General features: G+C 44.3%; 1 long non-coding RNA gene across 1 annotated transcript; it reads left to right on the top strand.

The window, feature by feature from the left end:
• Nucleotides 1–12180: 12180 nt before the first annotated feature.
• On the top strand, nucleotides 12181–14192 carry LOC112842587 (uncharacterized). The gene is made up of 3 exons (XR_003214413.1): nucleotides 12181–12193; nucleotides 12951–13622; nucleotides 14134–14192. It is a non-coding gene; the product is annotated as an uncharacterized LOC112842587 (long non-coding RNA).
• Nucleotides 14193–19203: the final 5011 nt, after the last annotated feature.

Below are 19203 nucleotides of genomic sequence, written 5' to 3'. Positions count from 1 at the left end.
CTCTAAATGACGTTGTTGCCTTTGTACACACACACACATACACACACACACACACTCACACAGAAAAGTATAAATAAAGGACGCGGACAGTCAATGGGCGCAGATCCTGTGTTCATGACTGCCCTCGCGAGTGAAAGAACTGCAGTGTTTGTGTTTTCTAAACTCAGGAGTCTTGGCTAAAGAAAGAGCGGCAGGGTGATTTAAAGAAATCCCCTGTCATCTGTTAAAGCAACCGACTCTGGTTCTGAAACGATAATCACAATAACTGATGATTTAATTTATTTTTTACCCGAAAACAAAGAAAAATTTCATTTAAATGAGGTTTTATCAGACATAAGTTTGAAATGGAAAAAAAAAAATGTGTCAGAATGTTTGAATTAAGTTTTAATTAAAAGTGGGGGGAAAATCCACTTCATAGTAATTAAGTATCAATCAAACCAAATGGGGACATTTTTGACCCCTGAGGACCACAAGTGTGATTATGTGCTGCCATTTAAAAATTGTAAATGGTTCAAAAAAACCTTCCTCACTAAAGTTCAACATACAGCACTCTGTAGTTAGTCAGATAGCCAAAATTATCTAAACATTTAAATATTTTATTTTCCTGTTTTATTTTCGCTCAAAAACACAGTGTACTTTATGTAAACAAGATATGGTGGCCCTAAAATGTAAAATGTTGGGTAAATTTTGTGTTAATGTGTTGGTCTTAAGTAAAACTAAGACGTAACACTGAATTGATTGACAATTTATACTTTATATTTTAAAAAACACTCAAATGAAGTGGGGACATTTTTGACCCCTGAGGACCACAGGTGTGATTATGTGCTGCCATTTAAAAATTATAAAGGGTTCAAAAAAAATTTCTCACTAAAGTTCAAGATACAGCACTCTGTAGTTAGTCAGATAGTCAAAATTATCTAAACAATTAAATATTACATTTTCTTGTTTTATTTTCGCTTAAAAACAGGGTGTATTTTTTGTAAACAAGGTCTGGTGGCCCTAAAATGTGTAATGTTGGGTAAATGTGTTAATGTGTTGGTCTTAACCCTTGTGCTCCCCTTCGGGGCAGCCCCAGACCCCGGGGGTCCCAGAGGACCCCACCCTCAGTAGAGACAGGTGAATGAAAATGTAAAAAAAACCCAGAACGATCATTTGGGGTTGAAGAGTGCCCCAGAGCGATTCTAATGGGTTCGTCAGGGGATCGGGAAAGAAAACGTAGCACTTGGGGACCACGCACAGAAGCTGCTGCGGCAGCGTGGGGGTCATTGATACCCCAGTACATGAAAATGAAGCATAATCACAATAATGATAATAATAATAATAATAATGAGGAGAAGAAGAAGAAGAAGAAGAAGAAGAATACAACACACAGACGCTTCTGAGTTTTATTTTATTTTATTTGAAATTACACTCACGATACAACTGAGCCAATCTGGAAGGCAAAATAAAAGTCAACAACGGGGTTGAATCAGCCGTTTCAAGACAAACAAATCTCAGTAGATATGTCAAGAACAGGTTTACATGAAAAAAAAAAAGGTTTACATGAAAAAATATCAACAAACTGTCCGTGTTTCAGGCGCTCGGTGCTGTACAGCACCTCCTGTGGACGAACGTCATAGAGTCTGCCCGAAACTAGGAGAAAAATTGAAACAGGAGTGGCAGCCACAGAGGGAAATGATGACCTATCCAGTAAGTATCATTTAGGGACATGCGCAATAGGGGGGTGCATTTTTAAAATGCCCCTGTATTTTTGATTACAATATCAACAAACTGTCCGTGTTTCAGGTGCTGTACAGCGCCTCCGGTGGCTGTGAATACATGATAAAAATATCACCGTAGGATGCGTGTATTGACAGAATCAGCCTTTTGTGACAAACGAATCTCAGTAATCTCCTTTGTAACACTCTGTGACCAGCCGCAGCTGGCCGATTTTCACCACATCCTCTCCCACCAGTTTGTCGCCCTCTGCCTCTTTTCTGAGACAGCTGTCGGTGACAGACTCGGGCGAAACGTCCTCTTTGAAAGCGTACGCATCCCCCAGGATGGTGTTTCCGGACGCACTCTTTCCCAATCCTGTTTTACCGACCAGAAGGAGTCTCAGTTCTTCACGGGTCGCAGAGCCTGCGGGGTTGGGGAAATGATGGTAACATTTGAATCATTCTAGAAAAAAATAAAAAAATAAAACACTACGTTACACTAGGCTATTCTTTTGTTATTTTTGTATCAATGTTGACAGCAAGCAGTTTGTCCACATAAAGCGAGTACCACAAGCAGCACACAACCCTGGGATTGCACTATACCTTTGTATCGACGTTGACAGCGAGCAGTTTGCCCACATAACGCGAGTAGCATAAGCAGCACACATCCCTGGATCCGGCCTTTGGTCGCCAACATTTTCAGTAAGCTAAGAAAAGGAGAAAGAAAAAAGAGGGGAAATTAAGGCACATTCAAGGAAAGTCTTTCAGATCAGATTAGCAAGTTAAACCAAACTGAAAATACACGTTGAATAAACCATGGCCCCAAACTGGTTGGTTGTCCCATGTGTTTCCCCATAGCTGCTCCGGGCGCACACACAATGAGCCCTGGTTTCGCGACGCAGGCGTAGCAACAACCTCCTTCTCCTCCTCACTGCCTCCTGTGTGTGTGTGTGTGTGTGTGTGTGTGTGTGGGAGGTACTGGGTTCCTCACAGACGGTGGTGTTCGCGAAACCCGCCCTCCCCAAAGCTAAGGGCTCGCCAGCGGGGCCCGTGAGAGCGAGGGTCCGAGGTCCAAACGGAGGGCTGTGTTTGCGAAACCCGCCCTCCGCAGAGCTAAGCGTATGCTAGCGAGGCGCTTGAGAACGATGTAGAGGGAGCAAGGATGAGGAGGAGGCAAGGAGTGTCTAAGTCCAACTGGAGGGCGGTGTTCACATAATAGGCAGGCCAAGCAGCTAGTCTTTCACTAGCGAGGCACATGAGAACGAAGGAGAGGGAGCGAGAAGGACGAGGAGCAACGGAGAGCCCGAGGTCCAACTAGAGGGCGGTGTTCGTGAAACCCGCCCTCCGCGGACCTAAGCATACGCTAGCGAGGAGCATAAACGGAGAGCCGTGTTCGCGTAATGGGCAGGCCAAACGGCTGCTCTTTCACTAGCGAGCTGAATGAGAACGAAGGAGAGGGAGCGAGAAGGACGAGGAGCAATGGAGAGCCCGAGGGCCTCACCGAAGGGGGTGTTCGCGAAACCGGCCCTCCGCAGACCTAAGCCTACGCTTGCGAGGAACATAAACCGAGGGCTGTGTTTGCGTAATAGGCAGGCCAAACAGCTGCGCTTTCACTAGCGAGGCTGTTGAGAACAATGTAGAGGGAGCAAGGATGAGGAGGACGCAAGCAGTGTCTGAAGTCCAAACGGAGGGCGGTGTTCGCGTAATAGGCAGGCCAAGCAGCTGCTCTTTCACTAGCGAGGTGCAGGAGAACGATGGAGGAGGAGCAAGGAAGACAGGGAGCAACAGAGAGCCCGAGGTCCTCACCAACGGCGGTTTTCGCGAAGCCCACCCTCTGCAAATCTAAGCGTACTCTAGCGAGGAGCATGACAAGGATGTAGAGGGAGCAAGGATGACGAGGAGCAATGGAGAACCCGAGGTCCTCACCGAAGGGGGTGTTCACGAAACCCGCCCTCCGCAGACCTAAGCGTATGCTAGCGAGGAGCATGAGAACAATGTGGAGGGAGCAAGGATGAGGAGGAGGCAAGGAGTGTCTGAAGTCCAAACGGAGGGCGGTGTTCGCGTCCAAGCAGCTGCTCTTTCACTAGCGAGGCGCAGGAGAATGATGGAGAAGGAGCAAGGAAGACAGGTAGCAACAGAGAGCCCGAGGTCCTCACTTAGGCCCATTTACGCGTAAACCGGGCCCATCCACCTAAGCGCTGACCTGCGAGGAGCAGGAGAACAGAGCAGAAGGAGGAAGGAGGACAGGGAGGCAGAGAGAGTCCGAAGTCCTCACTGAGGCCGGTTTACGTGAACACTGCCGAGAAGGAGACATTGATGATGATGATGATGATGATAATGATGATGTGAAGTTGATAGTTGTTTCCTCCAGCGGATCCTCCAGTGGTTGCCATCGTAACTTACGAATGTGCTTTGGGGTTGCGAAATACCCCATCGTGGGTACACTTTGACCCCTTAGTAATTGCGGAGTAGAGAGCACCCCCGGTCCTCACTTAGGCCCGTTTACGCGAACACTGCCGAGAAGGAGACGATGATGATGATGTGAAGTTGAGAGTTGTTTCCTCCGACGTTTCGGGGTCCCTCCAGACCCCAGTGTTTCCCATCGTAACTTACGAACATGCATTGGGGTTGCGAAATACCCCATCGCCATTACTAAGGGGTCACAGAGTACCCACGGAACACAGAGCGCCCGAGGTCCCCACTTAGGCCTGTTTACGCGTAACTCGTGGCCCATCTGGCTAAGCGCTGGCCTGCAAGGCGCAGGAGAACGGAGCAGAAGGACGAAAAAGGAGAGGGAGGCAGAGAGAGTCTGAGGTCCTCACTTAGGCCGGTTTATGCGTAACCCGGGGCCCATCCGGCAAGGTGCTCGCCTTCGAGGAGGAGGAGAATGGAGCAGAAGGAGGAAGGAGGACTAGGAGGCAATGAGAGTCCGAGGTCCTCACTGAGGCCCATTTACACGAACACTGCCGAGAAGGAGACGATGGTGATGATGATGATGTGAAGTTGAGAGATGTTTCTTCCGGCGGTTCGGGGTCCGTCCAGACCCCAGTGTTTGCCATGGTAACTTTCCAATGTGCATTGGGGTTGCAAAATACCCCATTACGATTACTAAGGGATCACAGTGTACCCACGGAGTAGAGAGCACCCCCAGTCCTCACTTAGGCCGGTTTACGCGTAACTCAAGCCCATCCAGCTAAGCGCTACCCTGCGAGGAACAGCAGAACCGAGGAGCAGGAGGTAGGAGGACTGGGATGCAGGAGGCGTCCGAGGTCCTCACTTAGGCTGGTTTACGCGAACACTGCCCTCTGTAAAGCTAAGCGTCTGACAGCGAGGCGCAGGAGAACCGAGAGGAAGGAGGAAGGAGGACTAGGAGGCAGGGAGAGTCCCAGGTCCTCACTTAGGCCGGGTTACGCGAACACTGCCAAGAAGGAGACGATGATGATGATGATCTGAAGTTGAGAAATGTTTCCTCCAACGTTTCGGGGTCCCTCCAGACCCCAGTGTTTGTCATCGTAACTTGCGAATGTGCATTGGGGTTGCGAAATACCCCATCGCCATTACTAAGGGGTCAAAGAGTACCCACGGAACACAGAGCGCCCGAGGTCCCCACTTAGGCCTGTTTACGCGTAACTCGGGGCCCATCCGCCTAAGCGCTCACCTGCGAGGAGCAGGAGAACGGAGCAGAAGGAGGTAGGAGGACTAGGAGGCAGAGATAGTCCGAGGTCCTCATGGGAGCTGGTTTATGTGAACACTGGCCTCTGCAAAGCTAAGCATCCGACAGCGAGGCGCAGGAGAACAGAGGAGAAGGAGGAAAGAGGACAGGGAGGCAGAGAGAGTCCGAAGTCCTCGCTTAGGCCGGTTTACGCGTAACCCTAGGCCCATACGGCAAGGTCCTCGCCTTCGAAGAGCAGGAGAACGGAGCAGAAGGAGGTAGGAGGATTAGGAGGCAGAGATAGTCCGAGGTCCTCATGGAAGCCGGTTTACGCAAACACTGCCCTCTGCAAAGCTAAGCGTGCGACAGCGAGGAGCAGGAGAACAGAGGAGAAGGAGGAAAGAGGACAAGGAGGCAGAGAGTCCGAGGTCCACGCTTAGGCCGGTTTACGCGTAACCCGAGGCCCATCCGACAAGGTGCTTGCCTTTGAAGAGCAGGAGAACGGAGCAGAAGGAGGTAGGAGGACAAGGAGGCAGGGAGAGTCCAAGGTCCTCACTTAGGCCGGTTTACGCGTAACCCGGGGCCCATCCGGCAAAGTGCTCGCCTTCGAGGAGCAGGAGAACGGAACAGAAGGAGGTAGGAGGACTAGGAGGCAGGGAGAGTCTGAGGTCCTCACTTTGGCCGGTTTACATGAACACTACCCTCTGTAAATTTGAGCGTTCGCAAGGGCAGGGCAGAAGGACCAAGGAGAAGGAGACGATGATGATGATGATGATGTTGATGATGATTATGTGAAGTTGAGAGTTGGTTCGGGGTCCCTCCAGACCCCAGTGTTTGTCATCGTAACTTACGAATGTGGATTGGGGTGGCAAAATACCCCATCACGATTTCTAAGGGGTCACAGACTACCCACGGAACACAGAGGACCCGTGGTCCTCACTTAGGCCGGTTTACGCGTAATCTGGGGCCCATTCACCTAAGCGCTCGCCTGCGAGGAGCAGGAGAACGGAGCAGAAGGAGGTAGGAGGACTAGGAGTCAGGGACAGTCCGAGGTCCTCACTTTGGCTGGTTTACGCGAACACTGCCAAGAAGGAGACGATGATGATGATGATGGTGTGAAGTTGAGAGTTGTTTCCTCTGTCCGTTCAGGGTCCCTCCAGACCCCAGTGTTTGCCATCGTAACTTGCAAATGTACATTGGGGTTGCAAAATACCCCATTGCCATTACTAAGGGGTCACAGAGTACCCACGGAACACAGAGCGCCCGAGGTCCCCACTTAGGCCTGTTTACGCGTAACCCGGGGCCCACCCAGCGAAGCGCTCACCTGCAAGAGGCAGGAGAACGGAGCAGAAGGAGGAAGGATGACTTGGAGGCAGGGAGAGTCCGAGGTCCTCACTTAGGCCGGTTTACGTGAAGACTGCCCTCTGTAAAGCTGAGCATTTGCAAGCGCAGGTTAGAAGGACCGAGGAGAAGGAGGAAGGAGACGATGTTGACGATGATGATGATGTGAAGTTGAGAGATGTTTGCTCCGGTGGTTCGGGGTCCCTCCAGACCCCAGTATTACGAATGTCGGTTGGGGTGGCGAAATACCCCATCATGATCACTAAGGGGTCACAGAGTACCCACGGAGCACAGAGCACCCGAGGTCCCCACTTAGGCCTGTTTACGCGTAACCCGGGGCCCACCCAGCGAAGCGCTCACCTGCAAGAGGCAGGAGAACGGAGCAGAAGGAGGAAGGATGACTTGGAGGCAGGGAGAGTCCGAGTTCCTCACTTAGGCCGGTTTACGTGAAGACTGCCCTCTGTAAAGCTGAGCGTTTGCAAGAGCAGGTTAGAAGGACCGAGGAGAAGGAGGAAGGAGACGATGTTGACGATGATGATGATGTGAAGTTGAGAGACGTTTGCTCCGGTGGTTCGGGGTCCCTCCAGACCCCAGTATTACGAATGTCGGTTGGGGTGGCGAAATACCCCATCATGATCACTAAGGGGTCACAGAGTACCCACGGAGCACAGAGCACCCGAGGTCCCCACTTAGGCCGGTTTACGCGTAACCCGGGGCTCATCCGGCTAAGCGCTCGCCTGCTGGGAGCAGGAGAACGGGGGAGAAGGAGGAAGGAGGTCGAGGAGGAACGGAGAGTCCGAGGTCCTCACTGAGGATGCGAACACTCTCGAGAAGGAGACGATGATGATGATGATGATGATGGTGATGATGTGAAGTTGAGAGTTGTTGCCATGGCGCTTGCGGGTCCCTCCAGACCCCAAGGTTTGCCATCGTAACTTACCCGATCAACGGAGGGTTACAGCCAATTAGGTGCCTTTGTCCGACGCTGTGACGAGACCCGCTATAGCCGGGGTCCGCCTGACCCCCATCCGCCCCCACCCCAAGCCGGAGCCCTGTTTCGCGACGAGACCTAGGTCCGCGCTGCCGGGGTCTGCGTGACCCCCACCCCTTTTTTTGGGGGGGGGGGGTCCAGGCCGCACAAGGGTTAAAATGAAATCTAAAATTAAAAAGTAACCAGTTTCAAACCAGTTATTTGGAATAGTGTGCGGAGTGTTTTGAGTAACACTGAATGTTCAAAAACACCAAAGTTCCTATAGTCTCACTTGAATTCAATTCAATTCAATTCAATTTTATTTATATAGCGCCAAATCACAACAAAAGTCGCTTCAAGGCGCTTCATAGGTACAGAGAAAAACCCAACAATCATATGACCCCCTATGAGCAAGCACTTTGGCGACAGTGGGAAGGTGACATGACAGCTGGGTTGTAGTGTCTGAAAACACATAACATCTTGAGGTCTCAACGTGGACTTGCTAGCCAAGGCTAAATACTGAGAGGGTCAAAAATGAAGGGTAAAGAACATCTGACTGTACTTAAGGATAGCAAAAGGGATAGACTGAGGTTGTGCCAAATATGTTAAAGTTAGGGTGATTTGTTAGAGAATGGTACCCCATGCCATCTGCAGGTTATAAAAGAGAGTTATGTTCATACTTTCTTTTGAGATTCTTTTTACAATTTGACTTTTACAACTCCCTGAGTTGTGTTCAATCTGTGATGGGCTTGTTTGGAATAAATCCTCCTTTACTCAAATAACACTTTCTCTGGCTCTTCATAGAAGAAGAGTCCTCACATAAGCATGTGCTACCATTTTGAACCAATGTACACATTTACCATCACTGACCCAACTAGGACCTACACTGGATGCCCACCCATATGGATTTAATGTGAGAAATCCAAGTGGGTCCCATACATACTAAACAATCTTGAGCCCACGTAAAATATATGCCCATATTAACTTAACATAACCCATTTGGGGCCCACAAGGACATGTTTTCACGGTCTGACTTGCATTTGCCCATGTGTGACCCATATAGTTTCACCAGGTGGGCCCCACCTATGTCATCAGTGCTAAAAAATATATATTGATTACCTCACTTTGCCCCACCTGGGGCACACAGCAAAAGCTTTTCTTTAAATGACTGTGTTTGCCCATGTCTAACCCAGGTGAAAAACCCAAGTGGGTCCTACGTGTGTTTCCCATTTTGAACCAAGTGAAGTGTTTCCCATGTTTGACCCAGCCAGGACCTACTATAGGGCTTTGGAGCGTGATGTCACGGGGGTGGGCGTGGAAAGGATTTTGGCCCGATCCACCATTTTGGGGGTCTAAAGCTCTTGAAACAAAGCGCAAGCGAAAAGGGAGCGAAGGCTGTGTGGTCCGCTGCAATGTTCGATCTCACGACCGGCAAGAGAATAAGCTTGAAAAGGGTTTGTCTTTTCATTCTTTCCCAACCTGGAAGCAACATGAGGCAGCTCGTGTATCGGATGTTACCAAACAAAGGCGTCTAGCCTGGATAGCAGCTGTGAGACGAGCTGATATCCAGTTCTCTTCCATCTCCAAATATCTGTTGGTGCTCCAGACGGTTTCATTCCGGTAAGTTCTAAATATGTTCATATCACTCTTTATAGCCTATTAGTTTTATTTTCGATGCACTCTGAGGTCATAGCAAATTAGAACAAACATCCTACTGAGTGATTTTGCCGAAGTATCTTCTATTTATAGAGTTGCTAATTATTTGGCATTATTGCAGCAAACCAGCCTATGAAATGGATGAAACACATTGTGACTGGGTTCCAGCGCTACACAAGGGACATGCTTCAAACATACCACCATGCCAATCAGATTACTTCTTCCATGTGAGGGTGAAGAGGTGACCCTTCTGGATAAGATGGTGAAGGTTCGCTGTGTTTGGTGAACAGTGTGGTAGTAAAACCAGGGAAAAATGAATCTTGCTCCTGTTAAATATTCTTAAGTCTTTTGCTGTATAAATAGCGGTATTTTTTTTTTTCAAAAGATACAGTAAATAATGTTAGTAGTGGGTGATATCATGTAAACACTGTCGCGATTTTGTGTAAACATTTTGTCATTTGTAAACTATAAATGACATGGATTCTACATTGTAACTGATGTCATGTTCTATAAAGTGGTTTTAATTTTAAAAAAGAGCCAAAAATTAGTTTGTTTCTTTATTGAATTTTTGAACAGTGGTACTCAGTCAGTACATATTCAGTAAATGCTAATTATTTACATGGCAGTGCACTACAGGCATAAATCTGGACCCCTAGATAAAACATTATGGCATTATAGCGATGACAACTCCTCCACAGTAGCAGGTGGGATTTTTCTTTTTTGAGGACGGCTCCTTATACCTTTCAATACGTCTGGGTGGGTCCCATACATACTAAACAATCTTGAGCCCACATAAAATATATGCCCATATTAACTTAACATAACCCATATGGGGCCCACATAGACATGTTTTCACGGTCTGACTTGCATTTGCCCCTGTGCGACCCATATAGTATGACCAGGTGGGCCCCACCTGTGTCATCAGTGCTAAAAAAAAATATATTGATTACCTCACTTTGCCCCATATGGGGCCCACATAGACATATTTCCAGGGTCTGACTTGCATTTGCCCATTTGTGACCCATATAGTTTGACCAGGTGGGCCCCACCTGTGTCATCGATACTAAAACATATATTGATTACCTCACTTTGCCCCACCTGGGGCACACAACAACAGCCTATCCTTAAATGACTGTGTTTGCCCATGTCTATCCCAGGACCAAGTTAAGTGTTTCCCATGTTTGACCCAGCTAGGACCTACTAAAAGTGCCCACTTGGGATTGCCCATATGGGTTTAATGTGAAAAACCCAAGTAGGCCCCATACAAAAAGCCCAGTTTGAGCCCATGCCCACATGGTACCCATCCAGCCCGAGCAAAAACCAGGTGGGGCCCATATATACATGTTGGCTGGGTGGTGATGGCCAGAGGGGCCGATGGTGCGATGTGGCAGCCTCGCCTCTGTCAGTCTGTCCCAGGGCATGCAATCCATTATTATTTAAACCAACTATTAACTGTATATTTCTGTACATTTAAGTATTATTATTCATATTGCCACATTCATTGACCTTGTTCATAGGTAATTTCATTGTTTAATCACATTAACATGTTCCTAATTTAATGTTTAAAAGCACTTGAAAAAGGCAAAATCCCATGTACAATTAGGGCAACAAACTGTATTGTCATTACTGAAAATAACCGTATTTTTATGAGAAAGTTATTTTCTGTTATTTTCTGGTATTATTTTGGCACCCCAGCTGCCGGAATATTACTGTTTTTCTAGGATTTTTTTTTTTAACAGTGTATGAGTACTTGTGTATAAACACACAAACAATACACATATGCTTTCAATTGTGCAATTTAAGGGATTTAGGTAGCTCTGGTTTGGAAGTTCAGTTAACGCTAGAAATGTGTTTTGGAATTTGTACGTGCTTTGGAATTTGTACGTGCTTTTTGGAGTTTGTACGTGCTTTGTCTCAAGGGGCCACCGCATATATTTATATATAAACATATATAAATAAAACCACTTTTTTTTACATTAGTAATTCCTTTTGTGCATAATTTTATATTATTGGTAATTATAAATTAATTAAAGCAACAAAACAACCTGAAGAGTCGGTTCGGAGCCGAAACATCCGCTTCTTTTTAGTGAGTCGAGCCGAAAGAGTCAGTTCTCTAAAAAGAGCCGGAAATCCCATCAATACAGCGCAAGCACAGGGCTCGCGTGCGGAGTGAAGCGGAAAAAAAGTGCTTTCATATTTTTACAGGTTTATATTTAATTGTGTTGTGATTTGCCGTGTTTTGTGTTGTTTCACTTTAAATTTGTTTTAAAAAAAGCTGAAAATTTAATAGTTAAAAGTTGAAATGTAAATAGTTGGTTTTTGTATTATATGATTTATTTATTACATTTTATGTGGAGTGAATAAATAAAAGTATACTTACGGTGGCCCCTAGAGATGAAACACGTACGAACTCCAAAACACGTACAAACTCCGAAGCACGTACAAACCCTGAAGCACTTAAAAACTCCAAAACACATAAAAACTCCAAAGCACCTACAAACCCCAAAGCACGTACAAACTCCAAAACACGTAAAAACTCCAAAACACGTAAAAGCTCCGAAGCATGTACAAACCCCGAAGCACGAACAAAACTCCAAAACACGTAAAAACTCCAAAACAGTAAAAACTCCAAAACAAGTAAAAACTCTGAAGCAAGTACAAACGCCAAAGCACGTACAAAACACAACAGAAGTGCTGCAGGATGCTAGGGGCAGTGTTGCGCTTTTGTTACCTAGTGGCTACACAAGCCAGGAATACGGTGTACATTTTAGGACATCGTCAGGTCTCAGGAAAAAAGTTGTCAGGTATCAGGTCTCAGACAAAAAAATGTCAGTTCTCAGGAAAAAAGTTATCAGGTATCAGACAAAAAAATGTCAGGTCTCAGTTCTCAGGTAAAAAGTTGTCAGGTATCAGATAAAAAAATGTCAGGTCTGTTGGGAAATCAGTTTCGCCCCAGTTCTTTTTCATTCCTCGGGCCTCCAGAGATGCACCGGACCCAGTAGTCATTTTTACAAAATCTTTATTCATCTTTACTTATTCTTTATTCTTTAAGCATGCCTAGAAGGGAAGACGAGGCCGGTGTCCCTCTGAAACAATCTTCCACCTCTTTCTTAGTTACACCCAGCTTTATAGAAGCGACCCCATCATAAATCCCCCACAATGTGCTGCAAACTCTGTGTCTGTGTCTATGTGCACGAGCACGTGAGTGCCTGTGTGTGCGCGTACCCACGTGTCTATGTGAGTGCACGTGAGTGAGTGTGCATGTGGATGTGTGAGTGAAACAGTCAAAACACTGTGGGTGTGTGTCTCTTCCTACGGGCCATAAAAACCATCTCCCTTCCAGACCACAGTTATCAAGTTACAAATGTTGAGACCCCCACCTAGGTATGCCCCTTTCCACTTAACATTAACTCCTTTCTGTCTTAGCTTCACCGTTCAAACTGGGGAGGGGGGGGGGGGGTCTCCTAAGATCTACTCCTAAGTTCATGACACAGTCAGGCCTTTATTTATATCCAGGGCAGTGTCAGTGTCTCTACCATAATTCTACATTCTATCTTAACACATTTCTAAACTCTAAAACAAACTAAACATTCCTACATATCTAAACTCTAAAATAAGCTAAACATTTCTACAGGTCTCAGTCTCAGACAAAAAAATGTCAGGTCTCAGTTCTCAGGAAAAAAGTCGTCAGGTATCAGACAAAAAAATGTCAGGTCTCAGTTCTCACGAAGAAAGTCGTCAGGTATCAGGCAAGAAAATGTCAGGTCTCAGTTCTCAGGAAAAAATGTCAGGTCTCAGTCTCAAACAAAAAAATGTCAGGTCTCAGTTCTCAGGAAAAAAGTCGTCAGGTATCAGACAAAAAAATGTCAGGTCTCAGTTCTCAGGAAAAAATGTCAGGTCTCAGTCTCAGACAAAAATAATGTCAGGTCTCAGTTCTCAGGAAAAAAGTCGTCAGGTATCAGGCAAAAAAATGTCAGGTCTCAGTCTCAGACAAAAAAATGTCAGGTCTCAGTTCTCAGGAAAAAAGTCGTCAGGTATCAGAACACAAGGTATCAGACAGAGAGAAAATCTTCCTGCAGGTGGCGCTGTTGTCACGTCCCACCCAATGACTGTAGTGACAGCTGCAGTCACGGAGAAACTTGCGTATCTCTGTTCGGGAAAAGCAGATAGAGTGTAGGCTCTGAGAGGAGGGCCAGCGTTTACGCTACGAAAACACGACCAAGTGTTTTAACCTAACAGCCTGAGGTGTTCTTCAGGAAACTGGACTACCTGACAGAAGGACCCAAGGCCCCGCTGCACTTTTTCGGTAAGTTAAACGTGTTTGTAAGCTAATCCGTAACTACCGTCCTTAGCTAGGTCCTGAGACCTAGCTAGCTAAAATGAGCACTCGGCTGTCAGGGTTCGTTTAGCTAATCTGTGCAGGTGACTGAATTTACTAAAGAAACCAAGAGAAACACCCCGGGCTGCTCAGTCACTAATTACTGTTACTGTACTTTTATTACAAGTATTATACTGTAGAAGCAACAGGCTGCACCCGGCTTCAGCTCCTGTGCAGAGCTGAATATTAAATGTGCAAACAGTCTCTTGCCACATCTGTAAAGACAGTAACATCTTTTTTAAAAGCTTGTACTTCAGTAACTCCTCATTAATCAGGAACTATGGATTGAAGTACTGCAGTGTACTGTAATACTGAAAAAAATGTAAGAGAAGAACTAAAGATCCTGAATGTGTGAGGACAGAAGAATCAGTTTCATTTCAATTTTGAGGGATAAAATTTATATCTGAGTTTGATGGTTCTGTTCTCTTTGTGATTACAGGGGCTGCCCTCAGATTCAGACCTCAGCCGCATCGAGTGACAGCAGACAGATCATCCAACGTGTTCACATGTTAACTGCAAAATGAACAGATGAAAACAGTACAAAGGTTAAAGTACCACATGTGCTGTAGTGAAGGCTGCAGCTTTACTGATAAAGTTAAAGACAAAAAAACAAAAGGATTAATCACTCATGTAACTGTGTCACTATATATCAGCATTAACAGGACCTCAGTTTGCATCTCAGACCTGCACAGCTTCCGTTTTAAACACTTGATGTACTCAGCTGCATGAAGAGCATATGAGATTTTGTCTAACACAATTAAATAAAACCTGATGAAGGTCAAAGTTCGTCACTTGTATGTTGAACTACAAACTTGTCATCTGGAATTCTTTCACACTTTTCTGCAGATATATTGTGTTTATTTGCCATAAAGTGATTCAGAGTTATTCATACCAGAGTAACCAGAGAGGATCATATATTTTTAAATATGTAATTTTCTACAGGACTGAATATAATATCTTTATGTAAAAGTCTGGAGCCTCTGGGGAGTATCCGAGTATTTATAACATTACACAAAGCAAAGGTCTCCATCACAGTGTTCATGAAATGCTGGGTTTATCCATCTCCTGGGGCGGGCCTACGGAGGAGTGCTGAAGATTTCCCTGTGAGGGAGCTGCTGGTGAAGATCATGAGTCCTGCTTGATCAATGCGATGAGCTTCAGTCTTCCTGGTGTTTCTTAAATGATGCCTTTTTGAGTGGGTCAGCAGAACTTCTGGCACAGGACAGCTGTGATGAAAGAAAGGGAAGAAGTTTCTCCAAACCTCTGGACTCAGGAAACCCAGCTTGGTCCTGATGGTCTCCCTCACTGGTTTCTCTCCAGGGTGTATGTAGCTGTGGATATAATATGGACTCTATTATTAAATGAAAAGACCAAATTAGACTACATTACTGAAACGTTCTGCTGATGTTTTTAAAGTTTCCATGTTACCAGGCTGTAGAGGGCTCTGAAGATTTAAATAGTTTTAGATCCATTACACTTACAGTCTTATGTTAAAATCTCAAAGGACAGCATTATATTTTTGATATTAACAGTGTGAAAAGATTTTGTTTATTATTCAAATATGCTTTGCTTGTGTTTGTGTAAACTCTGAATGACGATTCACCCTGATAAACATGAAGCCTTGCCTATGCTTATCATATGCCTGTGAAGACAAGTTTCTGTGTAAAGAGGAACGGAAAGTTCCACTTAAGCAGATGTTTAGTGTAAGTATGAACAGAACGTTTTAGCAAGATATGCATTTGTCTGTTAAGCAATCTATATTCTTTAGCAAGATATGCATTTGCAATCTATATTCTGAGAACAGGCGGAGACTGCCTCCGCCCTGTTGAGTAACCTACGTGCCTATATAACCTGCAATAAAGAAGAGTACTGTGTGACTCTCATTAGAGACGTTCACCCATGTACATGTGATTGATTATATTGTCTCACTGTGTCTCTGTTTTACTTTGGCAGCCTTCTATTTGGGAGATTTCCCCCAACATTTCTTGGTCCTTCGAGCCGGATGAGACAGCCTATTTAAAGCAGCTCTCACAGAAGGCGCCTCACCAGGTCCCGTCGGTGCGAGAAGCCCACGTTGAAGTCTGCCGGCAGCTCACGCACTAGGTGTGTGATAAAACCCAAGAGCGTGAATTCGGGTCTTGGTCAACGTTTTACAAGCGGTCCGCACCGTCGGGGGCTGATCAGGTGCATCTGAAGAAACCAGCGCCAAGGTAGGACAGACTACTTTGAGATAATAAAGGTTTGCGCAAAAACGAAAACGAAACTTAAAAGAAATAGACTCGTCCAAGAGAGACTGGAAGCATTAAGCTCGTCTTGAGGACTGGTAGTCAGCTCGCCCGCAGAGGGTTGGAAGCAGTAAAATAAATATTGAGCTCGTCTAAGAATGATTGGTAGCTCCCCGAAAGGGTAAAAATAGGCCTATAAGCTCGCCCAAGAGAGGCTGGAAGCACTACGCTCGCTTTAAGGAAGCTGGTAGCGTGAATGCGCGTTGAAGCTGTCTGTCTTTTATTGTCTATTTTTGTGGTGGAATAAGTTGATTTTTACAGCACAATAAGGAGGCTGAACTATTCCACTGATTTGTTTACTGTTGGTCGTGTGGTGTGTGGTGTGTGTGTGTATTACTAAGCGCTAAATACATAAAGAAATAAATAAAATAAGTAGAAATAAACATATAAAACAAATAAGAAAATGGGAAATAAAGCAACAAAACTCACTGCTGACGAGCAGTGGCTAGAAAAGAAATGTCCAGGCGCCGGACAAATTAGTGCATATAGATGGAGAAATCCAAAGAAAACCTAAATGTCCCACGTGGGAGGGAAAATGCATTAACTAAATTATAAGAAACCCTCCAAGCAGAAATAAATACTGAAAAGGAAGCTAAAAAGAAATCAAAGCATACACAAGAGTTGTAATATTTTAAAGCATGGAAAGAGGAATGAAGTGGAATAAACAAAAGGTTAAATTAAGGTTAACTTAAATTAAAGCAATGAAACAAAATTGGGAAGACAACCAAGCTGAATGAATAGAATGCGTGAAACCAGATAATTCACACAAAATATATCAAATAAAAAAGAGAGATGCATAAGGCATATTAAGGCTGTGTCATTGTTCAGCCAAGGAAAATCTCTCCAGCTTGGGAAGGTGTGAAGCTGCAGGTTCACACAGGCCTTTGATGGATACATAATAAAATATAAACTAATATACTATTGTATATTAGTAGTAAAGTAGTGTATTGTGATATACTATTGCTGTTATAAAAAAGGAAAAACAATACAATGATAACATTAATAATGACATACTATTAATAGGAAGAGGCACCTCAGTCAGTTATGATGTGAGGTGGAAGATTGTTAAAAGTAATCTGATTCAAGCTTAAGGTTTGCTCAAACTCAGTACAATGATATAGGAGATGAAGAAAATAAGGAAATAACTACACTAATCAGGTGCATAGAGACACTTGACCTGCTTGTAAACCTGTCATCTTAGATGAGACTTTGTTGAGATGAAGAGCAAACCTATACTAACAACTAATAAGCCAAACCCTGTATACAACAGCTAAAGCTACAGATTTGAGAAGCTGAATAAAATGAATTAAATATGTGGACACTACCAAGCTGATGAGCAAGTTACACATAATGATTAGGCATATGATTTACTAATGCAGATGTAATAACTTTATTCTAAAATTCAAGGAGAACAAACAAGAACAACATCTTCAGTTATGTCTTGTTGTTGTTCTCTGTGTAGTGTGCTGAGTTTTGTTTTTTGTTTCTTTTGTTTTTTTGAAATGTTGCTTGAGTGATGAGTACTGTAACTTCTGAAGTAGCTCTCACCATGTGTCCTTGATGATGATAAGTCCAGAGCCAGCTGAGAGCTGGGTTATCTGTTTTGTTTTATGTGACAAGGCTGAGAAATTAAAACTTAGTTTCTTGTTTTGAAAAAAAAAGAAAAAGAAAAAAAGAGAGAGGCCCCTACTCTCTGAATACAATATTCTCTTCATAACTCGGCAGTATGAAATGTCATGAAACAGTGTAACTCACTCACAGTAAATCAGCAGTATAGGATAATACAAACCTATCTAATAAATCTAATGATCTTCAAATTCTTTTAACTAAGAAGTGTGATGCAAACTAAAACTACATACTGATTACACAAGAAGTATGATGTGGCCTACAGCAGTATCATGATTCACTCATTTTGATTACAGGTATAATGTAATATATGACAGCATAATAATCTCACAACTGCTACAAGCACATTTGCCTTTCTTAACACATGCGAGTGAAAGGCAACTGTTAAGAAAATGCCCTTTTGGGTGAGACAGGCCCAGAGGCCCTGCATGAAAGCGTACTAACACACATACATGCAATGAAGAGCAGCTTACACTAGAGCACACACTATATGTGCGCCTCTATATCTCACATTGGTGTTAAAACAGGAAAAACTTAATAGTTTTGTTATCAACTGCTGAATTTACCCACTACTGACATTTAACTCTCCAGCTTGCAGGACAATAGGTGAAACGTTTGTGGAAACAGAGAAGGAAAAATAAAGACACAGAGAGAGTCTGGTATGACCAAGCAGTGATCAGACAATAAATTTAGTTGGTAATACAATAAATTGTGAGATGCTTTCTCCTTGATTGATGCAACACAAGTAATTTACTGTATGGAGGAAATTCTCTTTTGTGATAATCTTTTGAACGTGCATTTCTGTTGACCTGTCAATTTAGCGCATTATAAGCTGATATGCAAATTGGTTGATTGATATTAGATTTGAAAAAATAACTGTATTATAAAATAAGTGAATAAGATGTAACAACGGCTGAAATTACTTTTTTGTTTCTAGTGTGTGGAGAAGGTTTTATCATGGCACACATCTGTTTACATGGGAGGAAACTCCTCATGTGATGCGACATTTAGCAATTTGCAAGTGTGCAGCACATCAGAAGAATGACTATGAAATTACAAAGGGAAACAATTTTACTTACCAAGGATGAACAAAAAGCAGCTCCCACAGCTGAGCAAAAGAAATGGCTGAAATGCGGAGCGCAACTAAGAGATGACTTGATGATTTGTGAAGGAAAACCAATACTTCCAAAATCTCTACACAAAACAGCAGCCTTAGTGACACATGGAGTTACTCTCCATGTGTCAACAGGAGGGATAGGAGATATAATCTCCAAAACACTTTTACACTCTAAATTTCGAAACTTCAGCAAAATGCTTATGTAACCATTTTATTCCAACATATGGCATCCCCACTCTGATAAGATCAGATAATGGGACACACTTTGTCAATGAGGTAATCAGCAAAGTCTCTGAAGCACTAGGGTTCAACATCAAATATCACTGTGCTTATCATCCTCAAAGTGCCGGCCTAGTAGAAAGGACAAACGGCACAATAAAACAGAGGCTTAGAAAATGTATGGAAGAAACAGGAAGGCCGTGGCCAGAGTGCATAGGCCTAGTAAAAATGTGGATGAAATTAACACAAGGTTCACAAAAAC

The sequence above is a fragment of the Oreochromis niloticus genome, linkage group LG17, assembly GCF_001858045.2.
Source record: "Oreochromis niloticus isolate F11D_XX linkage group LG17, O_niloticus_UMD_NMBU, whole genome shotgun sequence".
NCBI lineage: Eukaryota > Metazoa > Chordata > Actinopteri > Cichliformes > Cichlidae > Oreochromis > Oreochromis niloticus.
Note: the sequence above shows the minus strand (reverse complement) of the source record. Positions and strands in the feature narration are given on the sequence as shown.